Below are 14826 nucleotides of genomic sequence, written 5' to 3'. Positions count from 1 at the left end.
GGATGTAATACTGCTGCCGTGGCAACATGGCGCTGTTGTGCAGGTCTGTGCCTAAAGTTAATGCATCGAGTTGAAAACTACACGAAAGGGAGCAAGAAAAAAGGGACCGCGTATAACACTGGTGCTGGTGTGAACAACAGCACTGCAATTCTATTATTACACAACAAAGGGAAGCCCCGCCAAAGCAGGGCATCAAAAAATTAGTTGAAACTCATAAATGTTCCTCTCCACGGAAATCTTTAGTAAAATACTCTTTTATTGAGATTTTACATTTTTTTACATTTACACCCATTCGTTTTTTCATTCATTTTACATTTCTTTTAAAGATGACATTCATGCATACAGACATACATTTTGTTTTAAAAGCATTTAAAACACATTTAAAAACACCAAGACAATTGTGCTTTGTACATGGTTAAAACAGACACAGATTAAAATCAACATGAAAAAAACCTGTGCTGTTTTAAAAGTGACTGGAAAAAAAGAACCATCTATAAAAAACCAGTGCTTGTGAGGGCCGGGGAGTGCTCTCTAAAAGTTCAAAAGTGAACATAAAACTATATTACTAAAACAGGGACAGGGGAAAAGGGACAGTGTGTGGAACAGTGAGTTAAAATTCTAAAATTTTAAAACACTTAAAATGTAACTTTTAATAGTTTACATTAAAAATCTTAAAGATACATAAAACAAAACAAAACAAAATCAAATAAACCATTCAACATAAATCAAATAAAAGTCCATAAACTGAAACAAAAAGACTACATAAAACCAGGGCACCGTTCAAAAACGGTCATGCCAGCTAAAAAGGGCGGAATGCTGGCATGACAAAATAAATAAAAGGCTTAGCGGTGCCCCGTAGTCCCGCTCCTAGGAGCTAGCGGTTCCAGTTTTTTCCTTTATTCCATCTTCACGTCCTGAAGTCCGGCGATCCTCCACTCCGCGCAGGCCTTGTCCTTCCCGAGGGTCCGGATGTCCAGAATTACAAAGTCCTTGATAAGAGTTTGTGCCCTTCTGGTCGTGGTGATAGTGTCTAGCTCCTGCTTGTGATAGACACAGACGTTACGGCCTTCCCACAGGATCTGCTTGACAACATTGATGACACGCCAAACGCACTTAGCTGTGCTGGTATCGATTCCTCCCGCAGGCCCATAGAGCACAGTCTCAGCGGTCATCTTGGCCGTGTCAGCAAACCTGTTTAGGAAGACAGAGACAGAGAGCCAGACACTGCCAGCCACATCACACTCCCAGAAGATATGGGCTGGTGTTTCTCTCTTGCGGCACTTTGCATAGGGGCATGTTTCTACTTGGGCTAGTCCCCTCCTGAACATGAACGCTCGAGTGGGGAGTGCACTGTGGACGGTGTTCCATGCTATATCCTTCTGGACATTACTGAGGCAGCTGTGAGACACATTCTCCCAGATTTTTTGGCTTTGGGTGAGGGAGAAAGTAGCTACTTTTTCAATTTCCTGGGAACCGGCAAGATATTTAGTTACAGCCTTGTATTCCCAGGAGGCCAATTTTGCTTTATCTAAGCCCAATTTATATATAGTGTCCCTTAAGGTTCTATAATACAATGGGGGGTCCCAGGAGTACGGCACGGTGTTATCAATAGTGCAGAGGCCCAAGGCCCTGAGACAGGTGGCAAAATAGAAACGATTCATGTAACATACCTTCCTGTCCAGGGCCTGGATGTTCTTGATAGTTTGCGTGAGCCCCTGCACTCGGGTGAGCTGCACAACGTCCGGGACCCCCTTACCTCCCTTCTTGTCGGCTTTACTCAGGGTGGCTCGCTTTACCCTCTCCATCTTGCTGCCCCAGATAAAGCGGTGGATAATGCGGTCCACCACTTTTTTGGTGGTCCTGTCTGGGGGAAAGATTTTTCCTACATAAGAGAGGATGGGGAACAGTATAGACTTGGTTATTAATACTCTACCCGTCATTGTTAAGGATCTTGTGCTCCATCCGCCAATCTTTTTACGGACCTGGTTAATGGCCGCCGTCCAGCTCTGGGCCCCCGAGCTATTGTTCTCGAAAATGAGGCCCAGAATCTTGATTTTGTCCTTTTTGACAGGGTACATGTCCGACAGTTCCCTATCTACCTGCCAATTTTTAGACACGTAGACTTCGCTCTTGGACTTATTAATCACTGCCCCGGTCGCCGTGCAGTACTTCTCAAGGATATTACTAATCCGAGGTACCGACGATGTGTTGGTGCAAATGAGTGACACATCGTCCATATATGCTGTTGTTTTGACCTGGACCCCGTTGGATCCAGGCAGCTGGAAACCAGTTATATTGGTATCCCTACGAATTGCCTGCAGGAGGGGTTCAATGCACACGACATATAGCAGTGGGGATAGTGGGCAACCCTGTCTGACCCCTGACTGGATAGATATTTTACCAGTCAGGTGCCTGTTCACCAAGACTCGGGTACTAATGTTTGTATATATGGTTTTAACCCACTCCCTAAGTCCAGGAGCGAATTTCATCTGGTCCATCACTTTGTACATATATTCATGGCTTACCCTATCGAACGCCTTCTCCTGGTCAAGGTTGAACAGGCAGAGGGGATGGTTCCGTTCTCTAGAATAAGCCAGAATGTCCCTTGTTAACATTAAAATATCCGTGATGGACCTCCCTGGGATGCCACAAGCCTGGTCGGGGCCAATGACCAAAGGGAGGTGTACTTGTAGCCGGAGCATCAGAGCTTTGGCTAGTATCTTGTAATCCACGCAAAGGAGGCTGATAGGGCGCCAATTCCGTAGATCTTTAACTTCCCCTTTCTTATGAAGGAGAGTAATTACACTCTCCCGCATAGAAGGGCCCAACCGCTTCTCCCTGTAGACCGCTCTGTAGACCTCCGCTAAATGGACTTTTAGCGTGTCCCAAAAAAGATGGTAATACTCACCCGGGATGCCATCTGGACCTGGCGTCTTACCGGTGTTCATGGTCTTAACCGCCTGGGTGAGCTCCTCCAGCGTGAGTTCTGGGTCCTTCTCCTCCTCCTCCTCGTCCCGCACTGAGTCAGGCTCCAACTGGCTCAGGAACCACTCTATCAGGGTGTCATCTGTAGCTTTGATGTTATACAGGTCCCTATAGAAGTTCTCTACCACTTTTTTCACTCCCTCACTATCCTCTACTATCCTCCCCCTGCTGTCGAGCATGGAGGACATCAAGTGCCGCTTCTCCCTCGTTTTCTGGAAGAAGAAGCGAGTACACTTTTCGTCTTCCTCCATTTTTTGCACTTTTGCATTGTGCATGACCTTTCGTTGTTCCTCCCTACAAAGCGCTGAAAGATCTAGCTTGGTCTGGGCTATCTCGTCGCTTACAGGGAACCCCCGAAGCTGAAGCAGGCTCAGACGCTGGAGGGCAGCATTCAGGTATTTATATTTGGCCCTCCTTTCTTTTGCTTTCCTCTTGCCTGCTGCTATGAAATAACCCTTAGTTCTCATTTTGACCATCTCCCACCACTCTATAGGGGAGTTGAATAGGTCACGCAAAGTGGTCCACTCAACAAGCCTGCTCTTATAGGCTGCAGCTATGGAGGGGTCATCGAGTAAGGAGGTGTTTAATTTCCAGACCCCTGACCCCATCTGGGAGGTCTGAGGGACCTGCAATGTTACCTGCAGGAGCCTATGGTCAGAGAAGAAGACGGCCTGGGTGTCTACTGCCGTCTTCGTAAGGGAGCTGGTATGCAGGACGAGATCTATACGGGAGAAGGAGGTCCCAGATGAGCTCACCCAGGTAAAGGGAGGCACCAGGTCCTTACCTGCATCACACAGGGAGAAATCAGATATTACGGAGGACAAAACTCTACTAGAGCGGTCGTTGCGTGGCCTGCTCCGGTCTACGTCCCTCAGAGCACAATTGAAGTCACCTGACACGATGACGGGTACGTTCCCCAGCAGGAGTGGACGCAGCTGTGGAAAAAATTGAACTCTTTCGTTTTGGTTAGTGGGTGCGTAGACATTGACCAGTCTGAGGGGAGTGTTGTTGTATGTCACATCCACGCTCAGAATTCTACCAGGTTCTACCTCCCTGCTGCTGCGGGAGGTAATAAATGGGTTTTTAAACAGGATACCTACTCCGTCGGCTCTGGCTATGTTGGAGCCCGACCAGAAGGAGTCCCCCAGGGTCCAACTCTCCTTCAGGTCCCTATAATCAGGGCTCGACGAAATACCACACTCCTGCAGAAAGATGAGATCTGCTTTCAAGTTAGCTAGATAGTTTAGTACATCAAATCTTTTTTGTGTCTCCCTGATGCTCCTGACATTAACAGACACACATATCAGGGCCATCAGGGTAGCTAACAAGAAAAGGAGTCGCTGCGTCCACCCCATAGCGACTATGATTGGGAGGTCGGGACACTCTTCCTACTCTTAGCTCTACGCTTGCTTCGAGGGGGCTTGGGCTTATTTGCAACTCCCATCACCCCTGAGAAGGTACTCACTGCTGCCTCGTCCAAGAAGGCACCGTCTTTATATGCACAGTACGTGGAGTTGTTGGGGCTATTCAACTCCCCACAAGGTAAGTCTGGTGGAACTTGCTCAGGGCCCCTCGGAACGTGTGGGTCAGCTTTGTCCTGGGGGGGGGTTATGACAGACAGCATTCTTTGGCTGTTACCGTCTGTTGAATTGGAGCTGTTAGCAGACTTCTGGCTTACCGCGTCCAGGGGTATTCCCATGTCCTCCAGTGCTGTATCTAGGAGGACCTCTAGGGGGCCCCTGGTTTTGCCCATACAAGGGAGGGGGTCAAGGATGCTTTGAAGGGAGGCCCTTCGCTTGAAGAGGGTCATTGCTACCGAGGTACTGCTGGTCAGGGAAGGTGTTGACCCCGACCTCTCCCTCGGTGCATTAGTGAACACCTCTTCTGCGAGGTGTGCTAGGGTTTGTGCCAACGACTGGGAAGGCTGGCTGGGGATGCCCTGGCTGGCTGCTACCTGCCCACTAGGCGGCAGTGTAGCCGTCCCACTCGCCTCCGTCTCTGTCTCTGCCTGCGAGGGCAAGACTGGGGACTTTGTGTGGACATTAGCTGGTTTTGGATCTATGGGGGCCACCTGCAACTTGCTGTCTTTGATCCTGATCTTCTTTCTTTTCCCCCCCTCGTCTCTACCCTTTCTTTTCCCCACCCTCTGCTGGTTCTTCACTCCCTTCCCCTCCTTCTCACTCTCACTTTCACTGTCGCTTTCGCTTTCCTCCCCCACGGACTCAATCCTTATGGCGTCATAACGAGAGCCGAGGGGGAGTGCTGGCGCTGAGAGGGCCCTACTCAGGGGGGGGCCGCTGCTGGGTCCAGGCTCCCTCCCTGCCTCGTGTTCTGCATCAGAGGAGCTACTGGAGGAGCTAGTGGAGTAGCTGTTGTACTCTCTCTCTGGGCTGGGGGAAGGGGTCCTCGTAAAACGGGACATGTCTCGGGGGCGGTGGGGTGAGGGGGGTGCTGGTGATGATGGTGGTGCTGGGGTCTGGGTCTTGGATACTGTTGGTGGTGATGTGGACTGATCTTTGTTAGTTGCTCCCTCTTCCTGCTCAGGCCTAGGCTTGTTCGTATTTGCCTTGCTGGCTCTGGCCATGTTGGCATAGGAAGAGGGGCAGTCCTTAAACAGGTGCCCCTTCTTTCCACACAAATTGCACTGCCTCTCTTCTCTGCAGTGGCTGGTCTCGTGGGGGGCGCCGCAGTTCCTGCACTTGACTACAGTACATGCGGCCGCCAGGTGTCCTAATTCCCCACATTTCCTGCAGAGTTTTGGCATCCCATTATAGAATACCAGCCCTCTGTTGGGCCCTAACACTATGGAGTTTGGAATGTGGCGGACGCCTCCAATGCCCGATGGATCAACATTAAGGCGTACCAGCCACTTTCTGGCTCCTGTCCAAACCCCATCTTCATCTGTAATTTTCCTCCCTTCTGATGACACCCTCCCATAGCGGTTAAGCCATGTTGTAATATCATAGTCGCTAACAGCCTCATTGAAAAATTGGACAGTAACAACTTTCATTTCTCTGTCTGTCAGTGCGTCCACACAAAATTCTTTGTATGGAGCGAGATATTTATTCTCCCCCCAAAAGGACCACATTTCTTGTAACTTTTGGGGGTTCCTAAAACTGACCTCAAACACTTCCTTAAGCCCTGGCAATTTCACCAAACAATTCAAGTCAGAAGGGGAAAAACCCATACCCCTCTGAAGAATGGTCCGGCTGAACTCCAGTCTCGTCAGTCCTGGTTCCGTTTCCTCTTGCTGGGTCCTTGTGAAGCGCACCGCATTGTGCCTCCTAGTCTCCTGGGTTGGCCGGAACGCCATCCTTCAGCTGGCTCCTCCGATTGGGGTGGGAGAAGCCTCTGGACGTCCGGGTTGTCTCTCTCTACGGAAAAGAAACAACGTAAGCAGCAAATCTGGGCAGTTGAAGGAACTATTACTTTAGTCCCTGAGGAGATGGTCGCCTCGCAAGAGGGACCCCCTCCCCAGGTGAACGGTGTCCTTCCCTGGCGGAGTAGGGGGCGCTGCTTGGCACCGAGACCACGTAGGAAGAATCGTGGCTGTGACGCCTCCTCGGGGTCCGGGGCCGCCCTCTGCTCCTCCCAGATGGCGCCCTCTTCAATGAATAAATAAATATATAAATGAATAAATGTTGAAATACATAAATCAATCAATAAATAAATACATGTCCATTTAGTTATTCATTTATGCATTTGTTTATTTTTAATTTGGGCATGGAATATCCTCCATAAAGCAGAACTAAAAGGTGAAGCAGAAATGTCGAAAGACAAAAATTAAATGTAAAAAGCAATTGGAAAAAATTCTCAGTTTAAGTGGGCATCTATAATTTAAACAATTGTGCAAGGAACATTTCAGTGCTTTTTCTAAAGACAGAGCTCGGCCGTTGCTTTTTTCGAAATTGCCTGCAATATTTATTAGTAGTAAAGGCGATACAGCGAATGTCACTTTCTCAGCCCTGTCCCTTTTGACAGATGTATGACCCTAAGTCCCGCCCCTTTACACCTTTTGATTGATTTATGACCCAAGCCCCGCACCTATTGATTGATTTATGACCACAAGCTCCGCCCCTTTCCAAGCCGTTGAGTGATTTATGACATTTAAGCCCCGCCCCTTTCCCCATGCCTTTTTGAGTGATTTATGACCCTTATGCCCCGCCCCCTTTTTTCGACATTAACGGGTTATCCATCAAAAATAGCCCACCCCCTAAAAAGGCATCTGTTGTGCCCTAGTTTACAGACTATTACATAGAAAAGAAAAAGAAAAAAGAGAGTGTGTGTGTGTGTGTGTGTGTATTTTTCTTTTGACCGTGTTCGAGTCCCTCCGAAACAATAACCTGGGTTATTGACAAACAGAGAGACCCCAAGCATATTAAAGAGTTTCATCATCAGTAAAAAAATATATATTAAAGTATAAAATATATATCAAAATATAAATGTAGCTGGCTCTTTGAGCTAAAATATATTAAAATATAGCTATATAAAATATATATAATGAACATGGTTCTACATAATGGTTGATTTTAACAGTACAACGTACTCTTAAAAATTATTTAAAGTTATTTTTGAATCTAATAAATGTTAGCACAGGTTCGAATTGTAAAGGTTTTAGGGTTGTAGGAGTCCTCCCATAATGCACCTGGGTCTGCATAATGGTTGATATAAATATTACAGAGAACTCTAAAAAAACGATTTATAATCATTTTAGATGTTAATAAATGTTACCACTACATTCTTTGGACTAATAGAAAGAATTGTTTAGCTAAACCGCCCTAAACGATGTCCCATTCATTCTCTATGGTAGTGCTAAACAAACCACTACGGATGTAATACTGCTGCCGTGGCAACATGGCGCTGTTGTGCAGGTCTGTGCCTAAAGTTAATGCATCGAGTTGAAAACTACACGAAAGGGAGCAAGAAAAAAGGGACCGCGTATAACACTGGTGCTGGTGTGAACAACAGCACATACTGCAATTCTATTATTACACAACAAAGGGAAGCCCCGCCAAAGCAGGGCATCAAAAAATTAGTTGAAACTCATAAATGTTCCTCTCCACGGAAATCTTTAGTAAAAGGCGAAAGATTTATGCGATCTGAAGAGAAACCAGAGTATGCTAACATCACCGTTCAGTAGGCAACCTACTCATATTGTTATTGTAACAAGGGACGGGTAGTTGTTTTAAACGAGCATTTTAAAGTCTAAGTCTTGAGAAAAACAGCCAAAACAGCATACAAGTACTGTATGTTGACATTTAGATTTAAATATGATATTTTAAAAGCATGCATTTCATAAGAGGAAATTAGATTCTACCAAAGTGCATTATGGGTATGCAAATATGATCCAACCCTGCAGCGCGGTTTCCACCCAACAGTATTGCTCAACCCCAAGGTATTCGTTTTCCGTTTATATTTTTTTGTCCCTCTCTATTTTTAGCCGAAGTTTCAAGGATTTCCGCCCCGTACAGAGGATCGCCTTCAAAAAGAAGACGAGCGTTCCCACTCCAGCGCCGTGTTGGTGTCACTTACACTCCCAACTTCTGCTGTCTGAAAGGAAACCCGACTCCACGGAGCCGACTAGACTCAGCAGAAAGACGAACTGAATGTAGAACCACCTTTCAAGGTACGTTTATGCAAATATTCTGTCAAAATTAAAACGCGTTATTTAATAGTACATATACTGAGCATCACAAGAAACTGATCAGTATTATTACACATTTCATTCGAAAAAAAAACCAAACAAAAAACGAGGTATATACATGATGGACATGATGACAAAATGCCTGCTGCTCAGCAACGGTGGCCACACGCTAGTACTAGCCTGTGAATTTCACAGTACCCCCTGTCCCCCCATAACCATATACAGTACAATGTCAATTGTTAATCAGCACATTACAATCTTACTGCACCTGCTGTAAAACAGAATTTGTCATTCTAGTGAATTTTATCTAAAGTTTCTTTCGATGTTCAGTATATATCACGATTCTAAAAGCAGATACAAATAAACCCAATGAGAAGCTAATAACAAATAACGCGATGTAGAGCTTAATGCAGTGTAACCTGTACCTTCGATATTTTAGACTTTTTATTAAACCACTGTTCTATGCTACTGAAATGTCATCAACCACTATTACTATCATAAAGCTCCCAAAATCCTTTTAGATGCTACTCCTAAGTAAATGACTGGAATTTAGTTTGGGATTGTTTTGCAGTTAGTGATCCGTTCAGCTTTGTGTTTTGCTTACAGATGCTATAAAAAAAATAAAACCAATAAAACACCTATGCTGCTTTAGTAGCAGCAAAATACAAGGTTGTGTATAAATGGGTAATTGTATGTAAAAATAATGTGATATCTGTATAATGTGAAACAATGTATAATGTGATATCTTGTAACAATTGTAAGTCGCCCTGGGTAAGGGCGTCTGCTAAGAAATAAATAATAATAATAATAATAATAATAATAATAATAATAATAATAATAATAAATAATATCAGTGTTTAAGATGTTCGCTAGATTCACATTTATTACATTTGTGTTCTGTTTTATGTCAAGGTTGTGACAGCAGTTGTGAAGGATTCAGAAGACAGTTATTCGAATCTTATCCCAAACTGAGTGAGGGTGGTGGATTTTAACTAATAAAGATTTCAGGATCTACGAGAAGACAGATCTAGGCTGTTATTGTTGCCCTAATGAGGGGTACTCAGCAAAATATTTAAGGGACCCAGAAACCCAAATGGTCTCTGCCATTATCTATGTAAGGCCGCTACAAAGAGGTCTTAATATGGATCAGGTAAGAGCTTATTGTTTTTTTCTTTGATTATTTCTTAGTGCTGGTAAATTCTTATTATTCATCCATCTTCTTTGGTGGGTTTTGAGGGTTCCACATGTTCATTCAGCTGTAGTGTAACATTGCATTTGCAGTGAATGACGTGTCTGCTGCAATTCATTTTGTAGGTTCCTGGGCTGTCCTTATCCACTGGGCCCCTGATGAAGTGCCTCTTTTGTGAGAAAGACTTTTCCTTCTCAGAAATAAAGTCACAGTGACGGCTGTAGCAGCAGGTATAGTGTTTTTGTTAATGTAATTGGTCATTGTTAAATACAGTACATTAACTATTTTGAAAGGTTTATTTGCAGTAAAATGATGAAATATGCGTATAGTGGTTTTCAGGAAATGATTATGTTAATGTAGTCTTACAGAAATAAATGTATTGGTCTCGTTAAATGTTTTAAAAATGAATAAAAGCTGATTGGCTGTGTTTTGATGTAATATAATTTAAGTAGTGGTTATAATCATTGTTTTGCTGCACTTCATGGATACATATGTCAAGTTCTTATTACCTGTTGTCATATACCAAAGGAACTTTTTGATGAAAATTCTCAGTAGTGATCTGAGAATGTGTTGGTCCTGCATATGCTTGTGAGGCTTTGTCCTTAATTGTCTTTGTTTTGCTGTGTCTTCTTAGTTAATTACTTCATGTGAAACTTATGATTTAAAATGTATTGTCTTCAAGGCCTTCATTTGAGAGCACAGACAGTAGTGTAGTGGAAGGAGTAGGTGAGACTCAGAGTTCAGAGGTGCCCACTGCAACAGTAACTTGTGTGCTGCTGAATTCTGATGAGCTGCTACAGCCTCAGGAGTGTATTCCGGATAGACCAAGTGAAATAATAGACAGCAGTAGGGATGCAGGAGTAGACAGAGCAGTCTTCGTTGACAGCAGAGAGGCTGAGGACGGTTTGTGAATTAAATTATTTGAATTAATTTTATGTGTTGAATGAAATAAGCTCACACCTTTCTGTTTTTCAATGGGTATGTTTTATTTCTTTTCAGAATGGAAAATCATGGCAAATTTGTTCAGGGAGGCTGTATTGAAGCAGCATGAAACTGGTAAACCACTCCATCTAAGAATGGATTTGCGAGACAGCATGGAGAATAGAGAGAGGGACATTTTGTCATTTTATAAAATGTCCATAATAGAATGGGCCTGTCCTTTAAAATGCACACTTGAAGGTATTTGAATGGAATTTTACTCACTCTCTTTATTTTTAAGGTTTTAATCATGGTTTCATATTTTAATGTTCTGAGTTTTCCATAGGCGATGCAGCTGAGGGTGAAGGAGTGAACAGGTTCTTTTTCTCCACAATTATATCAAAGCTTCAGTTTGGTTTTCATCGTAACTTGCTTTCTATAAAACAGGGTTTTTAAATGAGGTTATTTAGAAATGTCAGTTTATATTAATTTGCTCAAGAATATTACAGATCACAATGTATTTGTAATATTTGTCACATGCTTGTGGAAAAAATCTATATACTTTATCGGTCATATTTTTACTTTTTATACATCACCAATCTAACAGAATAAGGATAGACTGTATAGTGGAGGCATCCCATGCGCAATGGTTTTAGTTAATTAACTGGCCAAGGACATCACTGTTCAGGTTATTTATTCTAAGAGTACTACAGAAATCATTGTTTGTTTCCATTATTGTTTAGTCTTGCATCTACACACTGTGCTTTAATGTTTACAATTGTGGAAATAACGCCTAGACAGTATGAACTCAGTTAGCAGTGCTGTGAGTTCAATTTTTTGCAGAATATAAAATGTGATTTGATCCTTATTTATGTTTGATTTCCTCCCTCCTCAGGAATCACTGACAGAACTTTTAATGTTTGAAGGAGAACCTGACCATTTAATTCCCTCCACATCTGAGTTCCTTCTCGAGAGTGACATGTTTCACGTTGCTGGGCGAATGATTGGACATTCTTTCCTGCACGGTGGTCCAAGCTTAGCTGGATTGAGTCCCGCAATTATCCATGTGTTGCTTGGAGGTGCACCAGAAACAGCCAATCTGGAGATTCACGACTGTCCTGATATTGATGTTCGTGAAACTGTCAGATTAGTAAGTAATGTATGCATAATTTCAATGGCTGAAACTTTTATTGTCTGTTCTGTATTCTCTCATTTTCTGTGCCTCTGAAAATTGCTAACAAGCACTCTTTTGAACAGAATTGTCCCAAATTCAAGGTTGTAGGCTGGAGACTGAAATGTACTGAAGTGTAAATCACTGATGTAGAGTGGGATGATCTCCGTTCCATGTGAACAACTAAGAATGGAACGGCAAGAAAATCGGCATTGGCTAATGGACAAACTCCTCCTTCACGCTGTAAGTAGGTTTGTTTCGTGCATATCCATGTTAGGTTTACTCATTGTACTGGTTAGTTTTGTAATTAATTGATAACCTACAGCAGGGGTGGCCAAACCCAGTCATGGAGAGCCCCTATCCAGCAAATGTGTTCAATAAAAGGGAAACTCTTGTGATTGAGGTCTGAAGAGGGAATTTTTAATTGAAACGATCACTAAAGGACTTCATTTAACAAATTCACCTGCTTAATTCGTCACATTGAAATTCTTCCATGTGTTTTAGACATTGATAATGAAAGGTGACCTATAAAATCAGCTGGACTGGATTCCTGAGTGGCGCATTCGGTAAAGGCCTCCACTAGGAGTGCAGGGTGCGCTTTACGACTCTGAGGTTGCTGGTTCAATCCTGTCGTTCTTTTGCCGGCTGGGGATGGGAGTCCACAGGGCTGTTTGACCACCCCTGACCTACAGTTATTATGCATTTTAATTGGGTACATTCTTCAGTTTGCTTATTACTCTGCTATACTCTTCTTATTTGTGGTAGGTTATTGTAAGACCAACTCGACAGGTTAAACAGCTGAGGAAAAGACTGAAAGAGACATTGGTCTGGCCTCTCCTGAAGGAAAGAAGTGATATTATTCCACTGATGTTTCCAAGGGCCTCTGACACACTATACACCTCCCAGGTGTGTTACATTTTATTACATGTTGTTCCCTGATTAAGTTGTGAATGCCTGTGGCAGTGTGTTACTGTTTCAGTGTTTTGATAATGTGATTTAATTGTTATATTTCTAATTCTGAAGTTTATATATTTTTTGGTGTAACTGTGAAGCTCATATACTAGTATGTTTTAGTCTACAATATAAAACCCAGCTTGTATAGAGCTTTGAGATGAAGCTTGTTATTGAGCAATTTCAATATTGGAATTGAACAAAAATGGCCAATAAGGTTCAGCAAGAGATCCCCTGCCGTTCATTCATTTATCTATTCATTCTTTTTTTCCTCAAGATGATCACCTGGCCCACACTGAATGTGGCGGAAGATGATGATGATGACTGTTCTCTTGAGACTAAATGCCGTATCACAGGCTTCTTCAGGACATTCATTGAAACAGTATAATTGAATCTATTAATCATCGCCATGTATAATTTTATTTTAACCACCCAACTCATTCTTACCTTATACGAGAAGGGACAACTTCTTATTCTTCATCACTCAAAACAGCATTTGCCACCACTTCATATGTAATATTCCTATACAAAGAATACATAAGCTAATGTTCACACTGAAAGGGAATGTAATGAATAAGAATAATCTTGTAGACGAATAACATTTTGATGTCACTACTGTGCTAGTATGATTTTATTTTTACGACTCAAAGCACAAATACAGCCTTCATGTCTTTTATATGCAAGTATTATATGTACATAGGTAGATCATACGTAGCACATTATAATCAACAAAAGTAAAAATATTTGTTACTTTTCAAAAAGCTGACTTGACAGTACTCAAGACCCTGTGAAATTTGAAAAGAGGCATTTATTTATTTTTCACTTTTGTAGCATCACCAAGAGCGCTGATTGATCTCCTCAGATTCTGGGTTGGATGGGAGGTCCTCCCGAAGGAGCTGTCTGTTGAGGTCACAGATACCAAACTGCCCAAAGCATCCACCTGCTTCGAAATCATTAAACTACCCAGACACGACTTTCACTACTCATCATTTGAGGAGGATCTTCTTTCCTGTATACATACTGTAGACACCGGCTTTGGACTTGTCTAATTTAGAATTCCGCCATGAGAAATCTGTTTGAACTCCTTCAGGGGCCAATTAAAATATACAACATAATTGATTTGACAACTAGAAATATAAACATGACAAAGTAAAAAAAAAACATCCAGGTTAATGTTCTGCTATATTATTATTATTATTATTATTATTATTATTATTATTATTATTATTATTATTATTATTATTTATTTATTTATTTATTTATTAACAGATGCCCTTATCCAGGGCGGCTTACAGTCGTAAACAAAAATACATTTCAAGAATCACAGTACAAGTAATAATACATTTATATAAATACTAAATGTACTAAGAAAGAAATTCAAATTAATGACTGGCAATTTTATTAGGCCATTTTATTATTTTGATTACAATAAATAATGCACTGATTCTCAAAACTTTTTTTGGGGGGTGGGGGGGAGGAGAAGACAACGCTTTTTTTTTCTTCTAAAATACTTCCTTAAGTTTGTGAAAACATCTGTTAAATATCAACATAAGCACAGATACTATTGTCATTTATTTATTTAAGAAAGTCAGACTCAATGACAAAAAATACAGCTGTCCCAAACAATAAAAAAATCATCAAATTTGGATGTCTGTTTCTTTCTAATTTAATTTTTTTTGCCAATGTTATGTCCTTTTCTCACCCAATTTGTTTTACCTGTCACACTAACAAATTATAGGAACTGCTGAAAAAAGAAACACTAATAATATAAAAATTCTGATTTACCTTATATACCTTGGTGATATTGTGAGGTATTAGTACTTGTCAGGGTTCAGAAGTATCATACTAAGAAAGGTTAACACTGATCAAACTACAAAAATAATGTATTGCTATTGTAGAGGTAGTCTTTACACAATGTATTGCTATTGTAGAGGTAGTCTTTACACAAATGTGCAGTATATACTCGTT

General features: G+C 42.1%; 1 long non-coding RNA gene and 1 other non-coding gene across 4 annotated transcripts; one reads left to right on the top strand and one right to left on the bottom strand.

Annotated features, from left to right (window-relative positions):
* Positions 1 to 7901: 7901 nt before the first annotated feature.
* Positions 7902 to 14504, top strand: LOC131698862 (uncharacterized). 3 transcript variants are annotated; one of them, XR_009307868.1, is made up of 8 exons: positions 7902 to 8611; positions 9542 to 9779; positions 9944 to 10048; positions 10818 to 11886; positions 11994 to 12150; positions 12673 to 12813; positions 13136 to 13240; positions 13690 to 14504. It is a non-coding gene; the product is annotated as an uncharacterized LOC131698862 (long non-coding RNA). The 3 variants fall into 3 exon arrangements; XR_009307869.1 differs by having other exon boundaries at positions 7905 to 8611; positions 10818 to 10997; positions 11632 to 11886; positions 13136 to 14504; XR_009307867.1 differs by having other exon boundaries at positions 13136 to 14504.
* LOC117426004 (U5 spliceosomal RNA) lies at positions 7990 to 8104 on the bottom strand. Its single transcript, XR_004548080.2, has one exon. It is a non-coding gene; the product is annotated as a U5 spliceosomal RNA (small nuclear RNA).
* Positions 14505 to 14826: the final 322 nt, after the last annotated feature.

Source organism: Acipenser ruthenus, chromosome 20, assembly GCF_902713425.1.
Source record: "Acipenser ruthenus chromosome 20, fAciRut3.2 maternal haplotype, whole genome shotgun sequence".
Taxonomy (NCBI): domain Eukaryota; kingdom Metazoa; phylum Chordata; class Actinopteri; order Acipenseriformes; family Acipenseridae; genus Acipenser; species Acipenser ruthenus.
The sequence above is the reverse complement of the archived record's forward strand: the minus strand, read 5'-3'. Positions and strand labels throughout refer to the sequence as shown.